The following is a 23,092-nucleotide window of genomic DNA, read 5'->3' as shown; positions in this document are numbered from 1 at the left end:
TGAGAAGGATGGGTGTTAGCTCTCCTCTAAATGTTTGATAGAATTCTCCTGTGAAGCCATCTGGTCCTGGGCTTTTGTTTGTTGGAAGATTTTTAGTCACAGTCTCAATTTCAGTGCTTGTGATTGGTCTGTTTATATTTTCTATTTCTTCCTGCTTCAGTCTCAGAAGGTTGTGCTATTCTGTTTAATTAAGAGGCCATTGTACATACAAGTCTGCCTTCTAATGAGCTCTCTTCCTGACCACCTTGGAAAAACCTATTCACCAACTTCATTTATTCCGTGGTGAACAACACAGGCTCTGGTGCTATTTGACTCTTTCCTCTGGCTAGGGAGGCTATGTGATCTTAGGCAAGATCTTACTTAACCTTCCTTGGCCTCAGTTTCCCCAACGGTAAAACAAGGGTACTAGTGCCCACCTTATAGATCCTCATCATGTTGCTGTGAGGAGGGAAGACAATAATGCGTGTGAAGTGCTCAGTGTAGGGCCTGGTTCATATAGCTGCCATTATGGTTATTTAATCAAATGCTTCTGAGATCAGTTATATAACAAGTGTTGCACCAGGTTGTGGGGCTTCAAAAATGAGTAAGATATGGGGCTTCCCTGGTGGCGCCGTGGTTAAGTCTCTGCCTGCCAATGCAGGGGACACGGGTTCGAGCCCTGGTCCGGGAGGATCCCACATGCTGCGGAGCAACTAAGCCTGTGCACCACAACTACTGAGCCTGCACTCTAGAGCCCACATGCCTAGAGCCCATGATCTGCAGCAAGAGAAGCCACCACAGCGCAGTGGTTGAGAGTCCGCCTGCCGATGCAGGGGACATGGGTTTGTGCCCCGGTCCGGGAAGATCCCACGTGCTGCAGAGCGGCTGGGCCCGTGAGCCATGGCCGCTGAGCCTGTGCGTCCGCAGCCTGTGCTCTGCAACAGGAGAGGCCGCAGCGGTGAGAGGCTGGTGTACCGCAAAAAAAAAAAAAAAAAAAGAAGAGAAGCCACCATAATGAGAAGCCCACGCACTGCAACAGAGAGTAGCCCCCTCTTGCCGCAACTACAGACAGCCCGCTCACAGCAATGAAGACCCAACGCAACCAATAAATAAATAAATTAATTTGTTTATTTAAAAATAAATAAAATTTTTAAAAAGAATAAAGTAAAGATTCTGACTTGAAATCCTTACATTCTAAGGGGGCATAGCAACCATATACGCAAATACTTACGTGGGGCTCTGAGGTGGCAATGGGAAAGAGAGCCTATTGACCTTGTGTTGAGTTTTGAAGCATGGATAAAAATTGTCCGGGCAAAGAAGGTGAAAGTCTTCCCAAGACTGTTCAGGATAAGTAACAATGTACCTGGATGAATGGGAAAAGATGATACGACTTTTGTTTTGGTTCCAGACCAATTTTTACAGAATAGATTATGACTCATTTAAACAGGTGAAACAAAGCCTACTGTTTGTACATTTTATTCTCTTTTCCCCCAGCCAAGCAAACAGAGCTGGGGACACTGTGACGTTAGGAGGCTTGTTAGGTAAATAGAGCATGTTTCCCTGAGGTCAGAGCCGTCCGCTCTTCTCTCACTGGGGTCTTGGCTCAGACCTGCCCAGAACATTGCGTGCAGTAGAGTGACCCATGATGGAGCCCGCTCTCCAAAGTACTCTCCAAATTCCCTCTGACCTACACGGAAAGATGTTTGAATAAAACATTTCACTGTAAACCTTCAAACTCAACGTTTCTAGAAGACTCCTTTGGGAATGTCCATGGCATTGGGCTTCCTGCCATCTACCATTGACACCTCACAAAAAGTGGCTCTGGCAGAGACAGATCACAGAACTGAGGAGGACAGGTGAGTTCGTTCACAGACCCTTGAATGCTTCAGCTGGCTGGGGCCCAGATTTCCAGAGATATGGACATGGCATTTCAGGTCAAATGAAAGTGATCGTTTCAGAACTCTCCCCAGGAAAAACTAGTAAGGAGTGAGGAAGTGGGACCATGGAAAGGCACACTGCCAAGAGCGAAGTTGGATAGAAGGTGACTTGGATCAAACCCACAGGGGAGCTTGGAGCTGGTCCGGCCACATGACAAGGCTGTCCTGAAGGGGCAACACAGGAGCTGGGGTTTTTGTACCTCCCATTGCATCGGTCATTGGTTCAGTGCCGCTCCCAGGGGACTTCAGTTCCTGGGCACTCACTGCCTGTGCACACAGGCTAATAGATCCCTACAGCCTCACAGCAATCCACTGTGGCTGTAGGAAGAAGCACATACAGGCAGGGCCCGGTGCAAAATGAAAATGTGGGAGCCCTTTTTTAAAAAGCAGGGGAAAGGTGCCAAATAAAAGGTACTAAAATAAAAGCTTTTTCCTTTCTTCCACAGTCTCTCTCTTGGCTTGTCATCGTTTCTTTTGTTGTTGTTGTTTTTTTAAAATGCCACTATTGAATGCCACTCTAAGTGAAGGAAAATTTAAATTTTAAATCATTAGCATATATTTTACCCCTTTCATTTCAATATTGTGCGATGCCTGTTTTAAATGCAAATATAAGAGCATTTAACGAGTATGCTAATCGCCAAAAATTACACAATTTGCATATTTCATTCTTAGCGTCACAGTGGAAAAGCTGCGCAAAAGTAACTCATCTGCTTTTATTTCATTTCTTGATGCATGCACATGTTACTAACAGTCCCTACCTTCAGCTTACTGATGAGTAAAGAAGGATTGAAAGGGAAGGGACTATGGGTGGCCTAACCTTTCCCTCTCCTTCTCTGTCATCATTTTTAGCATCAGTCAGGTCCTTGGCTAGGGCAGGAAAGTAATGTGAGGAAGAAAGAACATGAGAGGGCTCTTTGCTCATCCATGTTTCTTAGAAACCACCGCCTTCTTTCTGGGTTAGAAGCAAGTCTTGGTTCAGATGGAAAGTGTGGCCTCTTGGTGCTGTCAGCATCCCTCCCGCTCCCCAGCTAACTCAGTTGGAGACAAAACACACTTTCCTTGTACTCGCCTTGAGCCTCTGTGAACTCCCACACATTGAGGGTCCACTGGAATTTGGTGCTCATGGGAGCGTCTGTGAGAGTGGGGCAGGAAGAAGGGACAGACACACGGACCGTGTGTATCTCCTCTGTTCGTGTGCATGCTCTGTTGCCCCATCAGAATTCACTTACAAAATGCAAGCTCAAAGGAAAAACATTTAAGAATTTCAAAATGACAGTAGAGCATCAAACTCAGCATAGGGTCCTTCTGAACATGAAGTCCTGGTGACCACAGGGGTCACACACCCCCATGACGCTGGCCCTGCAGGCAGGAAGGCCAGATGCGTGAAAATGGTCAAGGGATCCCAGGGGATGTGGATGGAGTCCTGAGAAAGAAACCAAACCGGTAGGCCAGCCCTGCCCACGGGGAGTTTGTGCAGGAGTCTAGGGCACACAAAGAGATTTGTTTCTGGAGCTATAGCCCCAGAACACAAGCCATGCCAGGAAAGAGGCGACAGCAAGAGACAGGGGACCAAGGAGAGGGAGAAAAGCCAGGGAGCTAGCTAATGAACACCAACCTGAAAGAACCGGGGAAGATCCACGAAAGCAGCCGAGGATCATGGGAGGGAAGCAAGATACTGGCAAAGGATTGTCAAAAGCAACTGCCATTTGGACCTGGTCCCAAACCTGATGCCCTCCCCCGCATCCCTCTAAGCCTGTGAGCTATGCTGAACGAGCCTGGGCGTGGCTCCTTAGAGGGGCAAACCCCGTTGGATGGCCGGGCTTCCCAGTTCCTTCTTCTTGTTCTACCCTCGTGGTAAAAATAGAGACAATTGCTAGGAGTGAGACGGCCTCCTCCCTCCCCTGCAGAGAAGAGCACTTCTGCTTTGCCAAAGCTCTAGGAACACTTTCCCCGATTGTTTCATCGTGGAAACAAGCAGGAAACTGGCTACGCTGAACACGTGATATGGAAAGAGGTTAGTGGTGATCCTCCAGCTTGCAGGGCACCGGGTCGCATGGTCCATCTGTGAGACTTTGCAATCCAGCAGCAGAATCCTGTGACTTGGGAGGTGTTTAGCCACCTGGAGGCGTCCTTCCATCACCCGTGACTCAGTCTTCTGCGTTAGCTTAGAGCAAGGTTTCTCAGCCTCGGCTCTGTTAACATTCTGAGCCAGTTAATTCTCCATAACGGGAAACTGGCCTCTGCACTGGAGAATGTTTAGCAGCATCGCTGGCCTCTGCCTGCTAGATGCCATAGCATCCTCCGGTTATGACAATCAAAAATGTCTCCAGACTTTGCCCACTGTTCCCTGGGGGACATAATTGCCCTTGGTGAGAATCAGTGGCTGAGAGCACGTGGGGGTTTTACCCTATGCTCTTAGCTAGGTGTATTATTCCACTTTTTTTTTTTTTTTTTTGCGGTACGCGGGCCTCTCACTGTTGCGGCCTCTCCCGTTGCAGACCACAGGCTCCGGAAACGCAGGCTCAGCGGCCATGGCTCACGGGCCCAGCTGCTCCACAGCATGTGGGATCTTCCCGGACCGGGGCACGAACCCGTGTCCCCTGCATCGGCAGGCAGACTCTCAACCACTGCGCCACCAGGGAAGCCCTATTCCACTTTTATATTAGCCTGTGTCTGCTTGGCTGAAAGCATCTCTTTGTCACATTTTCTTCCTTGTAGCACCATATCCTCCACCCCTGGCTATGTTAGTAAGGCTTTAGTGGGTAGTCAAGCCACTTGGTGTTAAATCTCCGTGCTCTGTGTCCATCCAGAAAAGGTTGAGCCTTTGAAGATTGCTGTAAACTATATACACCCTGAGGCCTACAAAGATTTTCATTAGCTCACCATCCCTTTTCTATCTCTCCTGGGGTCCTGGCTGCTAAAATCTAGCAAGAGCTCAGCCTAGTCCTGTGTCTCATTGCATTGAATCCTCAAGGAGAAGAAAAATCAGTCTCATAAAATGGCATACCCATGTTTACAGGTGGGGAAATGAGGCTGGAATGTAATAAACAACTTGCCCAAGACGATCTAGGTAGTAAGTTGAACTTGGGTGTTTTGGCTGCTCATTGGAGACCCTTTTACTTCTAATGATGCTTCTCAACTTTAGTGCCTGTAAGAATCACCCAGGGGAGTTTGTGAACAGTGCAGCTTCCCAGGCCTCCCCACAGAGACTCAGTAGGTAGGTCTAGAGCAGGCCCCAAGAATCCGGATTTTAAACCAGTGTCTCCACAGATTCTGATGCAGGTGGTCGGTGCATCTCACCTGAGAAACACTGAACTCCATCCTGCTCCGTTAGGCCATGATTTCTGGTGAGCTGCTGGGGAGGGGAGAAGAAGAAAGGGGGACATACAGGAGAAGGGTTGGGAGCGATTCAAAGTATCTGGGTCCCCTCCCACATCCCCGCAGGCTCAGCCAGGTGTCTGCCTGGCAATACTGTGTCCAAAAATCCAGTCCCCACTGGATGCCCCGTGGCTTCTCCTGCTTCTCTGCAGCCAAGGAGCATTTGAACGGCAGGCGGGTTCCCCCAGCTCAGGCCCCAGGTGCCAGGGCCCAGGCCACAGTCAGTCTACCTGCCAATAATCCACAAAGCACTTTCATCAGTTTAGCTGAGTTATGGGAAGTAGCCCAGTCATATTGCATCTGTTTGTCCACAGATACTTTCAGAAATCCTTGGCCTTCCCAGGAGACTTTTCCTGGAATCTTTGCCTGCCCTGGCTTGATCATGAAAAACCTGGATCAGCCCGGAAGTTGGATGTCTGCTCATTTGAGCTTTCAAATAGTCTGGTAAAGGAAGGGGTCCAAGACATCTTGGTATGATGTGTTTCCAGCAAAAAATATTAGCACAACATAATAAGAATAATATTTGGAGGGCTCAGTTCCCATTAGAATTTGGCAAATAAAGCCAGAAGATCTCCTAGGTTCAGCTCTAGTTTAAGGGAAAATAATGGCCGATGCAGGTTTGAGTTTCAGAATTGGGTTTCTTCCAGCTCCCTCGAGAGACCAAAGAGAAGACCTGCAGAGGAGCACGAAACGCTGCTCATTGCACCTGCTACTTGTTTGCAAGCAGTTGTGTGTCTGCCCTAAAAACCCCACTGCGTTCACCACACTTTGAAATCAGTCTCCGTGATGTAACACACCCGACTATTCGCCCACACTTAGTGCAGGGTTCAGTGTCTGAATCATGACTGCAGTGGCTGCGCTTCTCTGTTTGAACTGTGGCTGCTGGTGGCTTGGCCTTTATTCAGTGAGCTGCAGCTTCAGGAAAGAGCCAGTCCTCTCCTGTGGCACTGATCTAGCACAGCTATTGTCTTTAATTGTTCTTCTGTGGGCCCACCTTTTCCAGAAAGCTAAATTGGAAGCTTAGCCTCCAATCCTATGGACTGTTCAGAAGACAGGTTGTCAGCTCACCAAGCTGGAACCTGGGGGGACCGAGGTTCAGAGAAGACAGGCCTACCACTTGTGGGGTTTACACATCTCCTCTGTCCCTGGGAGGAGGGCTGCTGGGACCTGTGTTCACTGTCATCGTGTGTGTTGTAATTGCAGAGCTGGCCGCACATGTAGACGGCGGGTAACCCAAGGTGTACATTCCAAGAGGTCTTCCTATGCAGGAGAGTTTTCTCTTTGATGGAGGAGGAAGGCTGAGCGGTGTTCCATGAGCACGATCTGTGCCTTGAACCAATGAAAGGCAGATAAAGAGCTGACATTCCTGAGGACAGGCTTGCTCCCCTTCTCTGATGGGGGGTCACAGTCAAGACTTGAGCAGGCCCCCTCATAACTGGAAAGATGGTCTCTGCTGTGGGAGTGATGTTTCACCAGAGCCACCCTCTTCCTCTCAGATGAAGCAGCTGAGATGATGGGCTACCACCTTCGAGGCTTGCCAGATACCTTGGCACCTAGAAGGGGCTGCCTTGGACCATGTTCTGGTTGCTAGAAGGGGGTTTCTTGACAGAATACACAGTCATTCTGTCTTTTTAAGTCATGAGAGTGTGTGGGCCAGGTGAGAAAATTTGGGAAAGCAGCACAAATCCATATTTCCTATTAGAAACACAAAGTCCATCAAATGTGATGGTTGTGAGCTTCACCCGTCCGAGTGAAGGGGGTATTCGTGCTTTCTCTGTGGGACCTAGAGCAGTAGCAGAGGCCTGGATGGTGGCCATTTGCTGGGGCAGGAGGTGGCAGAGAAATTAGCAGCGGTTGTCATGCCCATCGGGGCATCTGGTTGGTTCTTAGATGAGTGGGTATCTGGTTGTCATTTCGTTGGAATGATGGAGACCAATGGGCTTTCCCACTTGTGTCTCAAACCATGGGGGCTGGAGCTTCCACTCGGGCAGGCTAGTCCCTGGGGCCTGGGTTGACGCATTCAGCAAAATATAAATACAGGCCACCAGTTAAGTCTGAATTTCAGATAAACAACAAATAAATTTTAATATAGTTTTCAGCATATCACTTTAGTATGCAAAGTATTTGTTGTTTATCTGGAATTCACGTTTAACTAGGAAGCCTGTTTCCTATCTGTCAGCACCACCTTGGGCAGTCCCAAGTAAACTCGGAAGTTGTTTCTTCAGACTTTATCATCCATAATGAAGGTGAGGAATCCTCATTTTCAAGGAAAAGAGCAGTTTAAGGTTACTTACCTTAGTGTGGGTTTTGAGTCACTGTTTTCTCTCTCTCTCAGACATGGTAAAATTTTAAGCATGGTTTCTATCGTGGACTATGAGAAATAGGAGATTTTGTCCCCAGGGAAGGAATTTCCAGTCTCATTCCTACAGCGCTTCAAGGAGCTGTGGGTTCCTCTCATTCATGCACTCTGCTCTTTTCACTTGGCAATCTTTCCATACAGAAAGACCTTATTCGTTCCTTTTTACAGCATCATAGTACTCCAATTGTGTGGATTTGTATAATTTATTTAACCAATTCTATATTAATAGAAATGTAGGTTGTTTCTGATACTTTGCTCTTCCCAACAATGCTTTACCAAGTGACATTCTACTGTGTCTTTTTTGCACCTGTATGATTATATGTATATACTTCTTCTTTTCTGCACCCATACAATAAATTATCTGTAACATAAATTCCCACAAATGCTTTTGCTGGGTCCACAGGTGTATGCATGCATAATCCTGATGGATTCAGACAAGTCACCTGTCATAGATATTGCACTGACCACACCTCCTACAAGGGTGTAGCATTGCCTGTCGTGACTACTTCCTGAGGCTTTCTTGGGATGAGGAAGAGGCTAGAGAGTATGGGTAGTTGTTTAATTAGAACATTGTGTTCCCCAACACACTGTTCCCAGAAGTTACCGTTGAAATTCTTATTTCAACTCAAGAAGGGAATATTTTTATTTTTTAAATTATAGCTAAATAAATTAGGACTCTTTTGGCTGCAAGTAATAAAATACAGTTCAACTCAGCTCGGTGGGGGATAGGATAGTGAGAAAGGAAGGGAGGTGGTCATCCTAAGGACAAGGATATAGCTCATGGTACCAGAGGCAGAAATGCAGCCACGCGCCCAAGTTTGCACTTGGAGAGGGTCTGCGTGAGTGACTCAGTGTGTGTGTGAAGGACTTTGACTCTGAACTTCGGTCAGGCACCAACCCCACGTCCAGGCAGCTGTGAACACTAAAGCATCATGTTGTCCAAACTGAAATCTGGAACCTACTACCCTGAGTGAGCAGAGAGGCTGGGCAGATATTCCAAATGGCATCGGCTACAACCACAAATAAAATGATTTATCTTTGTCACTTTAATAGTATAACAAAGAGGATTACAAAAATAGAGCAGACATGAAATGAATTCTGAGTGCCCAATAAATCTCTCATGTAAATCACTCCGGTCCTTTTCTGAGGTTATCATATGGCAGAAATGAGTCAGGTATGAAGTGGACAAATTCTCACCTCTGCTACTGTTTCTATTCAGCACATAGTCTCCTAATAACTGGGTTATCGGAGAAGCTTTTTAGAGTAAAAAAAAATTATTTTAACATTTTTTAAAACAAAAATTTCTCTTTCATGGGTTTCCAAAAAACAAAACAAACAAACAAAAAAAACCCCCACAGATTTCAGGGCTGGCCTGTAGAGCATATTTCAAAGTGATGTGTGATGTCACTTTAGGAAAGTGAGCTGTTTCTTTTTTCAACCTAAAGACAAAATGGCCAGGGAGAAAGCAGCCAAGTCTCTGAGTAATCTTATTGAGGGTTCAATTTTCTAAGTATGACCTTATGCTAGCAACAGCTCCTAAGTAACAAGAAAACAAGCCAAGCTAGGAAGTCTCGCTTCTGCAAGACAAGAGACTCCAAGGCAGCAAAGTCAGAAGGTTAATTCTAGTTACATAACAGGAATGAGTCCTCAATGCCATCAGAGATTACAGACAGCTAAACGGTCACCCGCTCTCTCCCTACAGTTTTGAAGCACATAGGCTCTCACGGACTTCATCCACCTCACACCTTCCCTTCGCTCTCCCTTCCTTCCTTATTTCCTTTCTTTTCCCTTTTATTTTCCATTCTATGCTGTATTAGTCAGAGTTCTCCATAGAAACAGAAGCAATAACCTGAAGACATGTATATATGATTTATTGTAAGGAAGTGGCTCACGTGATTAGAGAGATGGGCAGGTCCTAATATCTGCAGGGTGGGTAGGCAAGCTGGAGACCCAGAAGAGCCAGTGGTCTAGTTCCAGTCCAAGTCTGATGGCCTGTGAATGAGGAAAACTGATGGTGGAGTCTGAAGCAGGTCCAAAAGCTGACAGGCCCAGGAAGAGCCAGTGCCTCGAGTCAAAAAGCAGAAAAACACCAATGTCCCAGTTCAAAGACATTCAGGCAGGAGGAATTCTCTCAGACTCAGGGAGAGTCAGTCTTTTTGCTCTGTTTAGGCCTTCAAGTGATTGGATAGGGCTCACCACATTAGGCAGGGCAATCTGCTTTACTCAGTCTACTTACTTAAATCATTAAAATTATAATACTTACATGTTGATCTCATCCAAAACCATTCTCACAGGAGCACCCAGAATAGTGTTTGACCAAATATCTGGGCACCCTGTGGCCCAGCCAAGGTGACACATAAAATTAAGCATCACAGTTGCCTTTCTATTCTCTTGTGCACAGGCCACTGCTACATGCTCCTAAGACAGGGACCTTGCATGTCATCTTTTCTGTGTCCCATTTCTCCACTTGTTTTTATGGTAAAGTGTCTAGAAAGGGAAATCTAGACTCACTGTCTGAAATGTCTCACCTCTCACTATTCATCCCAATGGCATTTGTCGTCTGTCCCCAACTCTCCATTGAAATTGATTTTCTTAAGAACGTCCATAATCCAATTGTCAAATTCTTTCCTCTCTTGCTTTCTGTAACAGCACAGCAACCTGAATTTCCTCTTACCTCTCCAGCCCCTTCCCCTCTGTGGCGTTCCCTGGGGGCCCACTGGCTTCCTTTCCTACTTTATAAGCTCTGTCCACTAGTGTCATACTTTCCCTGGCTTTAACTACCAGCTATAAACACAGACTCAAAATCTGTGTCTTCAACATTAACCTCACTCTGAATCCCAGACTTGTACGTCACTGCTTATGGATTCTCTCTCCACGTGACATTCCCCACATGAAACTGGAACTTAACATGTCATTAAATTCATCATTTTCTCACAGATTTAATTAATTGCCTCTTTCTCATAATGATACTATCATCCACCCAATCTCCTAAGCTTCTACCTGGGAGACATTTATAACAAACACTCCCTCTCCCTTGCCTTCTAATTCCAACCAGTTACTATGCTCTATCCATTCTACTTGCTTAATACCCACCTCCTCACCTCTCCATTGTCTCTGTCATGGGCTTAAACCGGACCCTCCTCATTTCTCATCTAGACCCTAGCAGAGCTTTGTAATGGATTTCTCTCCACCACCCTTCCAGACGCCTTTTCAATTCATCCACTAGATTCAGTGTGATTTTTGTGAGAAGAAAATGTGATCACGTTACTTCTCAGTTAAAACTCTTCAAAGTCGTCCCCATTGTTTTGAGGATGAAGTGTGGAGACAATTCAACAGTCCAGGAGAGAGGCAATGAGCTAAGACAGTGGCAACTGAGATGGAGAGATGGGGGGCAAGGGAGGAGTATGGAGGTCCTAAGGAGCTAGAAAGGACAAGATCCCATTACTGATTAGATGTGGGGAGTGGGAATAACAGAGGCGCTAAGGAAAACTCTCCAATTCTGACTTGGAAAATTGAGTGATCATGGCCTCGTTCTCTGAGCCTGGGAATCAAGACCTTCCTTTCCTCATGGACAACAGCAGGTTGACTTACCTGGGTGGGGCACCACGTCTGGGGAAACAAGGCCTCAGGAAACCTGTCACAGTCTGGGCAGAGATGAGTCAGAACCTAGTAAAGAAGAAGAAATAAAGATTAATACCAGATGGGAGAAGGAGGCAGTTGAAAGTCCCTATAAATAGTCAGCATCTAAGAACTCGACAGGAGTGGAAGGTGCAGAAAACAGTGCCTGAAACAAAGGCCTCTTCTGCCAGGAGGTTCCTAAAAGTTGCTGACAAAGACCAGGAAAAGAACCAGGGCCATGTGCTCAGCAAGACATTACCTAAGTGCAAAGGGGTTTAAAGGACTTAGAACTCTGACTTCCATTCTCATTTATTTCATGAGCACTGCCGTTCCCTTTTTTCTTGGTCAGGGTTTTGGCTGTAGTTTGGAATATCTTGCTGTTTGCAGAAAATTTTTAAACATGAATTATTAGTTGCTATGCCTCCGGGGTGCACATTTAGATGTGCACACGGATGAACTAATAGCTCTTTTCACCTCACTCTCTTTACTGAGTCTTACCAATTTAAAGCAAAAGAAAGGCTTATTTTATAGATCTTTGAAACATATCTGAGCATTTCCAATTCACTTAAAAGCCAGTCCCCTCAGGGATCACTCTTAAAGAACCAAGGTCACTTGAAAATCTCTACACCAAGGATATTTAAACTGGTTAAATTGAGCCAAATCACCCAATTTGACTGTTTAGTCAAATTCAAGTATGTCCAATGCATTGAGGTATTAAATCCTCAACAAATTCTTCTTTGGCGTGGCCAGATGAGATAAGTGCTATTTATTTATTGTTTTTACACAAATGGAAAATATATACATACCATAATTCAGAAGTTTTCACAGGTAACCTGGTTAGAATTCTGAATGGGAATCAAGAGAAGGCTGATCTTTCTGCCAAAGAGAGGCAAAAAAATCTGACTTTCTGCTCTGCGAGCAGGTGGCTGATGGACTGTTTTATGAAGTGTTTGGTTAACTCTGTCTTTCTGTCTTAGTTACCTACCAAAATAAACTGCACGAATCCCAACATGATAGAAGGACTCTGTCATCAGCTGGCCGGCATCTAGTAAGGCTCCACAGCCTAGGGAACTGAAATTACTAAGGAAGACAAGTCAATAAGTATGCAGTTTCAAGAGGCCTCTGTTTCAGGTATTGTCAGTGGCCAGACAGTAACAGCCAGTATGCTCTGCTGGCTACACTAGTCCTGGGCCCAGAGCTGTCCGCGGAGCCATAAGGGGGACCCAGCTGGTTTCTGCCCCGGGGCCCTGCTCCCCCTCTACGGAACACTGCCTGGTCCCCTGGTGAGGGTCTTTCGGACCCCTTTACCCATAAATCTGACCCAGGGCAAGCCCCATTCCCTTAGGACACTACCCAGGTGGTGAAAGGGGGACCAGATAAATACGCTCAATTTATCACGTTCACTACTGATAAATGCTTAGCTTCTGTGCCTTTTAATTAAATAGCACTGCATTTTCACCATCGCCTTCAAGGCCTTATCTCAACGGCACAGCAAGGTGGAAACATCGCACAGTGTGACAGGGTCAGAGACAGGGAGTCAGAGACAGAGAGAAAGAGAGGTACTGTCTTTGGTTAATAATACCTTTCATCGTATCCTACCGATTATATATCCAAGCAATAACCTAAATAAGACACAGAATTTTTGTGTCTGAGTCCTTCATCTTACACATGAGGAAACTGGGGCTTAGAAATGGCTGAGTTGCCCAAAGCCACACACCTGGGACTAGAGCCCAGGTCTCCTGATTTCAGGCCACTGGTCTTCCTGCCATGAACATCCTACCGCATTGCCAGTTGTGTATGGCCAGATGGAAGATGAAGGTTGCCGAACCTGGCTTATCTTAGTAGCAACCCAGGTCCCTTCCCATCAAGGACCTTAAACATAAGGAGCAGATACCAGGCTAGGGAAACACCCAGTGAGAAATGGGGAAAATGTAGACTCAGTGGTCCACTGGCCTCAGTGTGGGAAATAAAATAGGTTGCCAGGAAACCAGGAACTTAGACTGTCCTGAGGGAACCATGAGAGCTGCCTTTCTCAACGGTGAATATCCCGTCCCACAGAAATAACCATCCTTCACGCAGAAGCCCTGCCACTTTTACCCATGCCTGCCCCTCTTCTGGATTCCACTCCACCCTCCCCTTCCTTTAGAAAGAAGTTCTTTTTCCTTCCTACCACCAAGAATTCTCACCGAGCTCCAGGGAAAGAGTCTACTCCATCATATGTTCTCATTCAACAAACTTTTATTAAGCACCTACTGTGTACCAGATACTGAGATGGGTCCTGGGGAAACAAAGATGAAACAGGCACCGTTATTCTTCTCAAGAGCTCATCATCTGAAGGTCCTATTTGTGTACAAGTGCTTGCTTGCACATGGGTCTAATAGCCCCATGTGGACAGCGGGCATATTTCTAAACCCCAAATCCCAACATATGGTCCAAAAAAAGATTGCTTTTCTAATTTACGACTGTTCTATATGAAGGTCTTTAAAAGGCTTAAAAATTAAATTGCTTTCATAAGTTCTTTAACAAATTTCCTTTGCTGAAAAGAAATAAATTTTATTAAATCAGGCTTTTTTTGAGAAAAATCTGTGTTATGTGTTCATCAAACCCATATGTGTTAACTTGTAAAACCTTGTAATCATAGGCTATTGCAGTTGGAAAGGATCTGAGATATCACCTAAGCCAGTAGATTTGAATTTTTTAATTTTATTTTTTAAACAATGAAACACTTTTTAAGCCAAATATTACCAAAAGTTCCCAAACATAAAACAGTTAAAACTGGACCTGCTTTGGTCAAAGGAGAGATGGAGAGCTCAGAGCCCTCTCTCCTAAACTCCCTCTCCCATCCCACCACCTCTGTTCCCACAGATTTTGGAGCTGCACTCCACAAAAAGTACTATCCAGCTACCCCTCATGTCCCAAATGGGGACACTGAGATCCAAAGAGAGTATGACCTCATTTTAATGAATTACATCTGCACCAACACTGTTTCCCAACAAGGTCACATTCTGAGATTCTGGGCATGAGGACTTCAACATATGAACTGGGGAGTCGAGGCAGGGGTTGGGGGACACAATTCAATCCATAGCACTGCTTCCTGCCCTGTCTGGATGAAGATCTTTGTCAAGCCAAGGAAGTCCCTGATATCAGGTCCTTAAGGGAGAGATGTGAACGTATTTGACCACTGCTGGGAGGAAGTGAGGGGAGAGAGCGGGTGCATAGAGAGATGTCCCTGGGAAGATAAGAGAGGATGGCCCTGAGGCCAGGCAGAGGGATTAGCTTAAGTAGGAGGGGAGACACTTCCTGTATTATCACAAGGAGGTGGGAAGGAGAAAGGGATGAGTTTGGATGCAAAATGATATACAAATATGGAGGAGGGAATTCAAGGGAGTTGCTTCAAATGGCCCCACTTTCTTCGTGAAGCAGGAGAGCCTGCCTATTGAGACTGACAGTGGAGTTTGGGGTTGGGGCTCAGTAGATGGACAGAAAATAGAACCAGAGACTTGAGGAGGGTGGGGAAAGTTTGAAATAGCCCTGTGTATAGTGGACAATAGCCAGTTTTGTCTTGAGTAGGCACCCAATACATCATTACAGAAGAGGATCTGTTATCGTTGTATCAGAAAAATGGGAGAATGGGAGGTGAGCTGACCAGGGGAACAGAAGAGGGCTGCCTGACAGTAACAAGGGTCCAGATGGCATTGGTGACCAAAGTTTATAGTAGCACCACCTGCAGGGTGTGAGGTTTTTCCAGCAATGCTCAACAACTGGGAGACTGATGTGGGGAAAGTAAACAGTTGAGTCGATCCAGAGCTGGGCTTTGCCCAGGAGGGTGCATTAAAAGGACAAAGGGGCAAGGAGGCTGAGGATGTTAGCAAGAGGAGGGTGAAGTGAGGAAGCTCAGGGGCCCAGGTAGGTAGAGAAGGAAGTGGGCAGTGAGCAGGCTGTGCCTGTTTCTGCAGACGAGCCTTGCACATGCCCCTTGCTTGCTGTTGACCAGGGCACACGGTCATGGCTGCCTCCTGGAGGGAGAGATGCTGCCAGATGTGGCATGCTAGTGAGCTGTGGCCAGTGGGCTCCTCAACTGATCTTCCTCCTCTAAGGTGGTCCTGACTGGCCCAAGCTGGGTAATTCAGCAATTTGTACCCAGCCACAAGGGTCAGAGCACACTCTGGGGACACACATATCCCTATGAAAGGATGAGGTCGACACCAGCTGCATATCTGGATCTTATGACTGTGAATCTTCCAAGGCCACAGATCTTCTCTTAATATACATCTACTGACATTATTAGCAGTCAACTCAGAGCTCCAAGTTACTAGAATCACTTTAGTATCTTCCAACACGAAATAACTGGGGTGTGGGGGGGGGGAAGAAACTTTTTAGTGGCATACTAAAAATACTCCTAGTACAGAATGATTAAAACTAAAAACCAGTACCAAACTTTGTCAGGAGCAATGGAAACTCTCATACCCTGCTGCTAAGACTATAAATTGGTGCAACCACTTTGGAAATTTTGGTATTTTCCATTAAAATTGAAGATACGCATATCCATCATCCGACAGTTCCATTCCTAGGTATATGAACAACAGAAATAGATAAAGATCTGCATAGCATGAATTGTTCACAATGGTCTAATACTAGAGACAACTCAGTTGTCCATCAGCATTAAAATGGAAGGATATCCATACAATAGAACACGATACAGCAATGAAATTGACAAGCTACAGCTATAGGCAACAGCGTTGATGAATTTCACAAACATAATGCCAAGTGGAAGAGGCCAACATAAATACATACTGTATGATCTGTCTATTCACAGTTCAAAAACAGGGAAGAGTGACTAATATATAGGAATGCAGACTTCAGTGGGTAAACTATAAAGAAAAGCAAGGAGGGATTACCATCATAGTCAGGATAGTTGCCTCTAGACAGGCTTACCGCTAACATCTGTGGGGCTTAAATGGAGAACTGCATACCATAGCCCTAAATATTTAAAAGTTGTAAATTAAACTAATAAGCTATTAAATAACAGATGTTCTATCCTCCTCCCTTGACAAATGTATCTTCATTGCAACCTGGAAGACCAGGTTGGACCTGAGAATTCTTGGATGGCTTAAAGCTTCTTGCTGGAACGCATGACGCAAGAAGAGCCGGCCCCCAGACCCTCGGGCCATCCACCTTCTCCTCCCAGCCCTCCTCCATCCCATATCTCAAGGGCCTTGTGATCAAGTATGTGTACTCCCTAACCTTCATCCACAGCATCCTACAAATATCTGCCCCTGGGCTACCCATCAGGAAGGTGGAACTGAGGAAGAGCCCCGGGAAGACCTGGGAGTGGGCCTGGAATCATTTGGACAGGGAATTCCAGCGCCCCCGTGCTTGGTGCCTTGTCTGGAAAGGGAGACATGGGTTCCAAGTGGACATGGCCTCTTGGCCTCACAGACGCCCCTGTCCCTTTGGAAAGGGGCACGGCTGGAGGAGAGCTGAAGCCCCGAAGCACAGGCCCAGCAGAGAGCCCCTGTGTGTGGCTTAGGGCAGTACCACTTTTTTTTTTTTTTTAAATAAATGTATTTTTTTATTTTTGGCTGTGTTTGGTCTTCGTTGTTACATGCGGGCTTTCTCTAGTTGTGGTGAGCAGGGGCTACTCTTCTTTGCGGTGCGCGGGCTTCTCATTGCCGTGGCTTCTCTTGTTGCAGGTGTACGGACTTCAGTAGTTGTGGCTCGCGGGCTCTAGAGCACCGGCTCAGTAGTTGTGGCGCGTGGGCTTAGTTATTCCGCAGCATGTGGAATCTTCCCGGACCAGGGCTCGAACCCATGTCCCCTGCAGTGGCAGACATATTCTTTTTTTTTAACACACACACACACACTGTATTTTATTTTATTTTTAAATTTTATTTATTTATTTTTGGCTGCGTTGTGTCTTCGTTTCTGTGCGAGGGCTTTTTCTAGTTGCGGCGAGCGGGGGCCACTCTTCATCACGGTGTGCGGGCCTCTCACTGTCACGGCCTCTCTTGTTGCGGAGCGCAGGCTCCAGACGCGCAGGCTCAGTAGTTGTGGCTCATAGGCCTAGTTGCTCCACGGCACGTGGGATCTTCCCAGACCAGGGCTCCAACCCGTGTCCCCTGCATTAGCAGGCAGATTCTCAACCACTGCGCCACCAGGGAAGCCCCCTGTATTTTATTTTTACAAGAGATAAATAAACTGACACCAAGCATTGTAAATGGATGACCACAACAAAAGCAACAGTGATTGCAATTACCAAACACGAAACACACTCACACTATGTCATAATATTGACATTCAGTCCAGGAATCCTCCACTGTAACAGCTCCTTTACTTTGCAGTGAAAATTGATTTGTACATTTTTTGCCTTTGAGTCCTTGTGGGATGGTTTTTTTTTTATTCAAACAGAAAGTCACAAAAATTATAATCATCCTCATCAGTTCACTCCGTCCCATGTAATTAATTTTTTTTTTCATCTTGATCTTTTGTGAGCACTTTTATGAATTCATCAGTTTTCCATTAGAGTTCTGAAGGGCAGCACCACTTTTAAAGGAAACAGAGGGCTGTATTAGGAAAGGCACTGGAAAACTTCTGGGGTCCAGGCAGTATTCTATATCTTGACCTAAGGGGGTTTACAGTTACAATAATTTATTAAGCTCTACATTTGTTTTATACAGCTTTCTGTACGTGTGTTATATTTCACAATAAAGGATTAATGAAATCTCTATATAGTCTATTCTTGGTGCTGCAGTTTATGGGATCCCCACAGACAAATCAGCTCAGAGTGGTTTCATTTAAGCTCAGACACCTTGGGCCGTTAAAATGCCTCAAGGTGTGAAGACCTAAGGGGAAATGGACAGATGCTGGAAACACAATAACTCTCACTGCTGGTTCTCTCCACTGTCCAGACCGAGGTCCTTGAGTGACGTGGACAGATTTAGGCAGAACGATGAGTCATGGGCCCGTGTCCTCCTGCCTAGCCACTGCAAGTGCCTCAGAGGGAAATTCCTTTTCCTCCCTCTTAAACAAGATTACAGATACTGTGTTTGTCAAACCGAAATTATAGGAGGCTGTTCCTATCCTAGCAGAAGTGAAAGGAGACCAACTCCCAATTATCCTCTGTTTGGAAAGCAGTTCTAGGAAGACTTCTCTCCATCAAGGCAGCTGGATGGGTTAATTACACAGTTTGCTGAGCTTCTACTATGTCCTAGACGCAACCCTTATTTTTCAGCTCCACATTTTAAAACATTCATTTAGTTTTTATTTTTTTCATTCTTGATAGGAAAAACATTTTCCTTTTACAGTGATTCAGATTTCTGATTCTCAAAAAGATTTCCAAGTGCCCCACATGGTTTAAGTATCAGGGTTTTTCTAAGAATATATATTTCAACTACCGTGCATAAAGATACACACACACCTCATCCCAAAACTGAACCTTATGGCTGAGAGATGATGAAGGGAAAGTGAAAAACTGGCCAGTACTAACCAACCAAAAGCCCAGGCAATATTTTCTCCCAAAAAATCTAATTTCTGAGCTTTGCATCTAAGCTGTTTAAAGGCCACATTGCCAAAGTGCCAGTTTTCCTCATTTTGGGGAAACAAGAAAAGCGTATGGCTCCAGGGACCTTCACAAACTGCTGCTGAGAAGTGGAGCCAGGCACATTTGGTGGCTTCAAGATTATCAGAGTAGCAACATATTAGATGAGTTTAAAGGAGGATGATGAGGCAGTGGGGTAGAGGGGTAGGAAAACAAGTTAAATCAGTAGCAGGACTAACGTTGTAGATTACAGACAGTGAAAGATCACTCATTTCTACCATTTTGCCCCAGTAAGAAACACCTGACAAACATCCACCCATCACTTAAGACTCCACCCAAAGTTTACCTTCTCCCTCCTTCGAGCCTTCACCAGACCCACTTAGTATTCTACCAGAGTTGCTGTAACGTTTTACGGGACTGTACTGTTTGGTTTGCCTTCCTAGACTGTGGGCTCCTTGAGGACGGGACCATACTTTATGCATCTTCAAAGTTCCAGCTAATGCATAGTATGAGCTCCATAAATGTTATCCTTGACTGCGTGAATAACTGATGGCTTCCATTAATATAGATTTGGCTTTTCCAGCTGCTATGATGCCACCCTTAAGTGATGAAAAGCATCTCAGCCTCTGCCAGAGTTTACCCACTGTTTTTTGTTTGTTTGTTTGTTTTGTTTACAGGCTGCGTTGGGTCTTCATTGCTGCGCCTGGGCTTTCTCTAGTTGCGGCCAGCAGAGGCTGCTCTGCGGTGCGCGGGCTTCTCACTGCGGTGGCTTCTCTTGTTGGGGAGCACGGGTTCTAGGCGCACGGACTTCAGTAGTCGTGGCTCGCGGGCTCTAGAGCGCAGGCTCAGTAGTTGTGGCTCACGGGCTTAGTTGCTCTGTGACATGTGGGATCTCCATGGACCAGGGTTCAAACTCGTGTCCCCTGCATTGGCAGGCGGATTCTTAACCACCACACCACCAGGGAAGTCCCTACCCACTGTTTTTAACTTCTCTTTTCAGGCTCAGGAAGCTGTGAATTCCTTAATGTCATACACTGGCCTGAGAACGTCGTGTATTCCTTAAGCAGAGTTATGAGAACGAAGAATCTGGTCAGCCGGCTCAAACACTGGAATTGTCCTTTTCAAGACCCAGAGCTCCAACACTCCGTGGCGTGACAGACAGAAGCACCTGGGAGAATGTGGGCAAGGGTGAGTAGTGATGAAAGCATCGGGTGCGTCTCTTTCGTCCAACTCAACTCAGACAAATTCCTTTGAAACAGTAATACAAATGGCATTCCTTTCCCACCCAGGACTGCAACTAACACTTGAAATCGAAAGGTTGATTTTAGGCCACCAGATTTTGCTCTGTTCGGTGAATCTTTTTACATGGGTATGCCGATGCCCACGGGAAATCCTCTTCCATTCAGAAATCTCAGGGGAAGCAGTCTTGTGGGATAGAGGTAGAATATTCCAGCTAGTGTAACTAGTGCCCAGGTCTGGAGGTTACAGTTCTGAACTTCCAAAAGCTGATCACCTAGGCTACCGATTAGCCAGTTCTCTGGTGCCTCCTTTCTCTTTCTGCCAGTCATCTCTGAACCATTCCTTTTCCACTCAGCCATTCCCCAAGAAAACCACCTTGGCCTGGGGTGGAGGTTAGGGTTAAAAGAGTCAACTCTCCTAGCGGACGAAGGCTTCCTAAAGGTATCATGGAAGCTAAGTAGGAGAAGTGATGTGTAATTGCACCTATTAGTTGCCTTCTATTGGAGACGGGCGGCGGGGCCTCCCGCGGTGACCTTGGGAGCAGAACTGGCTTTAGCCTCACTCCTATGTGAGTGTGAGCCGCTTACTGGAAGCTTTTGAATCTCTGTTTTCAAATTTATAAAATGGTGATAGAAGGATTGTCTTGAGGATGAAATGAGAAAGTGCACATAAAGTAACTTGTGCTCGACAGAAAGAAAGTTAATTTCCTCATGTGTTGAGATCAGTAATCCGTTGTGTGTGTCACGTGGAGAACTAACCACCAACATAAATCAGAAAGCACCAGGCAGCCCCGTCAATCCAAACAGGGCCCTATTTCATTTACAGAGAAAGGCTGTAAGTTACGCAAAATGACAAATGTTTTCTTAAAACATTTTGGTAAGTAATAAAAGGATTTTCCTGGAAGCCTTTAAAAACCAGTAAGATTGTCATATCACTGTAGTGTTTTAAAGTAATGATCCCTTAAAAATTCCTCCTAGTCTTAGGATTCTATGACAAAAATCTGTCACAGAATTGGACATTTTGAGGCTTCAACCAAACCAAAGTATGAATTCAAACTGGAGCAGATTACATTTATTTGTGATTCCTCACGTCATTCAGTGTGAATATTAACTTCTTTTTGTTTTTAACATCTTTATTGGAGTATAATTGCTTTACAATGGTGTGTTAGTTTCTGCTTTATAACAAAGTGAATCAGTTATACATATACATATGTTCCCATATCTCTTCCCTCTTGCGTCTCCCTCCCTCCCACCCTCCCTATCCCACCCCTCCAGGCGGTCACAAAGCACCGAGCTGATCTCCCGGTGCTATGCGGCTGCTTCCCACTAGCTATCTACCTTACGTTTGGTAGTGTATATATGTACATGCCTCTCTCTCGCTTTGTCACAGCTTACCCTTCCCCCTCCCCATATCATCAAGTCCGTTCTCTAGTAGGTCTGTGTCTTTATTCCTGTCTTACCCCTAGGTTCTTCATGTCTTTTTTTTTTTCTTAAATTCCATATATATGTGTTAGCATATGGTATTTGTCTTTCTCTTTCTGACTTACTTCACTCTGTATGACAGACTCTAGGTCCATCCACCTCACTACAGATAACTCAGTTTCGTTTCTTTTTATGGCTGAGTAATATTCCATTGTATATATGTGCCACATCTTCTTTATCCATTCATCCGATGATGGACACTTAGGTTGCTTCCATCTCCGGGCTATTGTAAATAGAGCTGCAATGAACATTTTGGTACATGACTCTTTTTGAATTATGGTTTTCTCAGGGTATATGCCTAGTAGTGGGATTGCTGGGTCATATGGTAATTCTATTTGTAGTTTTTTAAGGAACCTCCATACTGTTCTCCATAGTGGCTGTACCAATTCACATTCCCACCAGCAGTGCAAGAGGGTTCCCTTTTCTCCACACCCTCTCCAGCATTTACTGTTTGTAGATTTTTTGATGATGGCCATTCTGACTGGTGTGAGATGGCATCTCATTGTAGTTTTGATTTGCATTTCTCTAATGATTAATGATGTTGAGCATCCTTTCATGTGTTTGTTGGCAGTCTGTATATCTTCTTTGGAGAAACAAATATCACCTCTTCTCATTTTTTTATACCTACTCAGCCAGTTTTACTAAACTGAGAAAAAAGCAGAGGAAGGAAAGAAGGAAGGAAGGAAGGAAGGAAGGAAGGAAGGAAGGAAGGAAGAGGGAGAGAGAGAGGGAGAGCGAGGGAGGGGAGATAGCATTCTCTAAAGCAAGCCAGTATTTCAGTTCATTTGAGTCCCTGCAGTGAATATTAGCTCTGTGGTATTTCAAATACATGTTGCTTCTTAACTTTTGGTGCCCTAGACCTGAAAACCGGACAGTCCTACCTCCTGGAATCCTCAATTTGCTTTGGAATTATCTATGTTCAGAGTCCAAGGATCCTTTAAGATCATTAATTCCGTCCCTTCTGCGTAGTGTTTCCCTCATTATTGAACTTTATTGAAATAGTCCATACACGCACACGTACATGTAACTGTATACTACACTGCGTAGAATGTAACTATTTGACAATTGCTAGTATCTCCTATTAAAAAGGAGCATTTATTCCCAGTTGTCAGCGCTTCCTGAGGCTATATTCCTACTGCTCTTTGTGAGGCAGTGTGCTGGTTAAACATATGGCCGTGAAGCCATACTGCCAGATTTGAATCCCAGCCCTGCCACTGACAGTAGTAGGACAGGTTACTTAACCTCTCTGTGCCTCAGTTTCTTCATCTATAAAATGGGGGTGAGAATAGCACCTACCTTGAGGGGATGTTTTGGTGATGAAGTATGTAAATAGCTTAAGAGTTGTGTTTGGCACAAACCAAGCCCTCCAATGAGACCTGGAGCTCCAGAGCACAGAAGAAAAAAAAGTCTCTGCAGCTAAAGGAAACCACTAGAGGCAGAAGATGGGAGAAGCAAAGAGTAAGGAAAGGCCTGGAGAGAGAATGGGCCTTTAAGAGTCGAACTTAGGCTGACGTGGCTGTTCTGCTGAGCCCCCTCGGGCTGCGGTTTTCTGGTTCTAGGAGAA

The 23,092-nt window shown here is 45.5% G+C and overlaps 1 protein-coding gene across 1 annotated transcript in view; it reads left to right on the top strand.

The window, feature by feature from the left end:
- Positions 1–19,802, top strand: part of LOC149748132 (uncharacterized) — a 176,460-nt gene extending 156,658 nt beyond the window's left edge. The window contains exon 7 of the mRNA XM_089918310.1: positions 641–19,802. The gene's annotated coding sequence lies outside the window, so the exon portion shown is untranslated. The remainder of the gene's footprint in view (positions 1–640) is intronic.
- Positions 19,803–23,092: the final 3,290 nt, after the last annotated feature.

The sequence above is a fragment of the Delphinapterus leucas genome, chromosome 10, assembly GCF_059928025.1.
Source record: "Delphinapterus leucas isolate spDelLeu-1000000601 "Yukka" chromosome 10, BTC_Dleu_Yukka2, whole genome shotgun sequence".
Taxonomy (NCBI): Eukaryota; Metazoa; Chordata; class Mammalia; order Artiodactyla; family Monodontidae; genus Delphinapterus; species Delphinapterus leucas.
The sequence above is the reverse complement of the archived record's forward strand: the minus strand, read 5'-3'. Positions and strand labels throughout refer to the sequence as shown.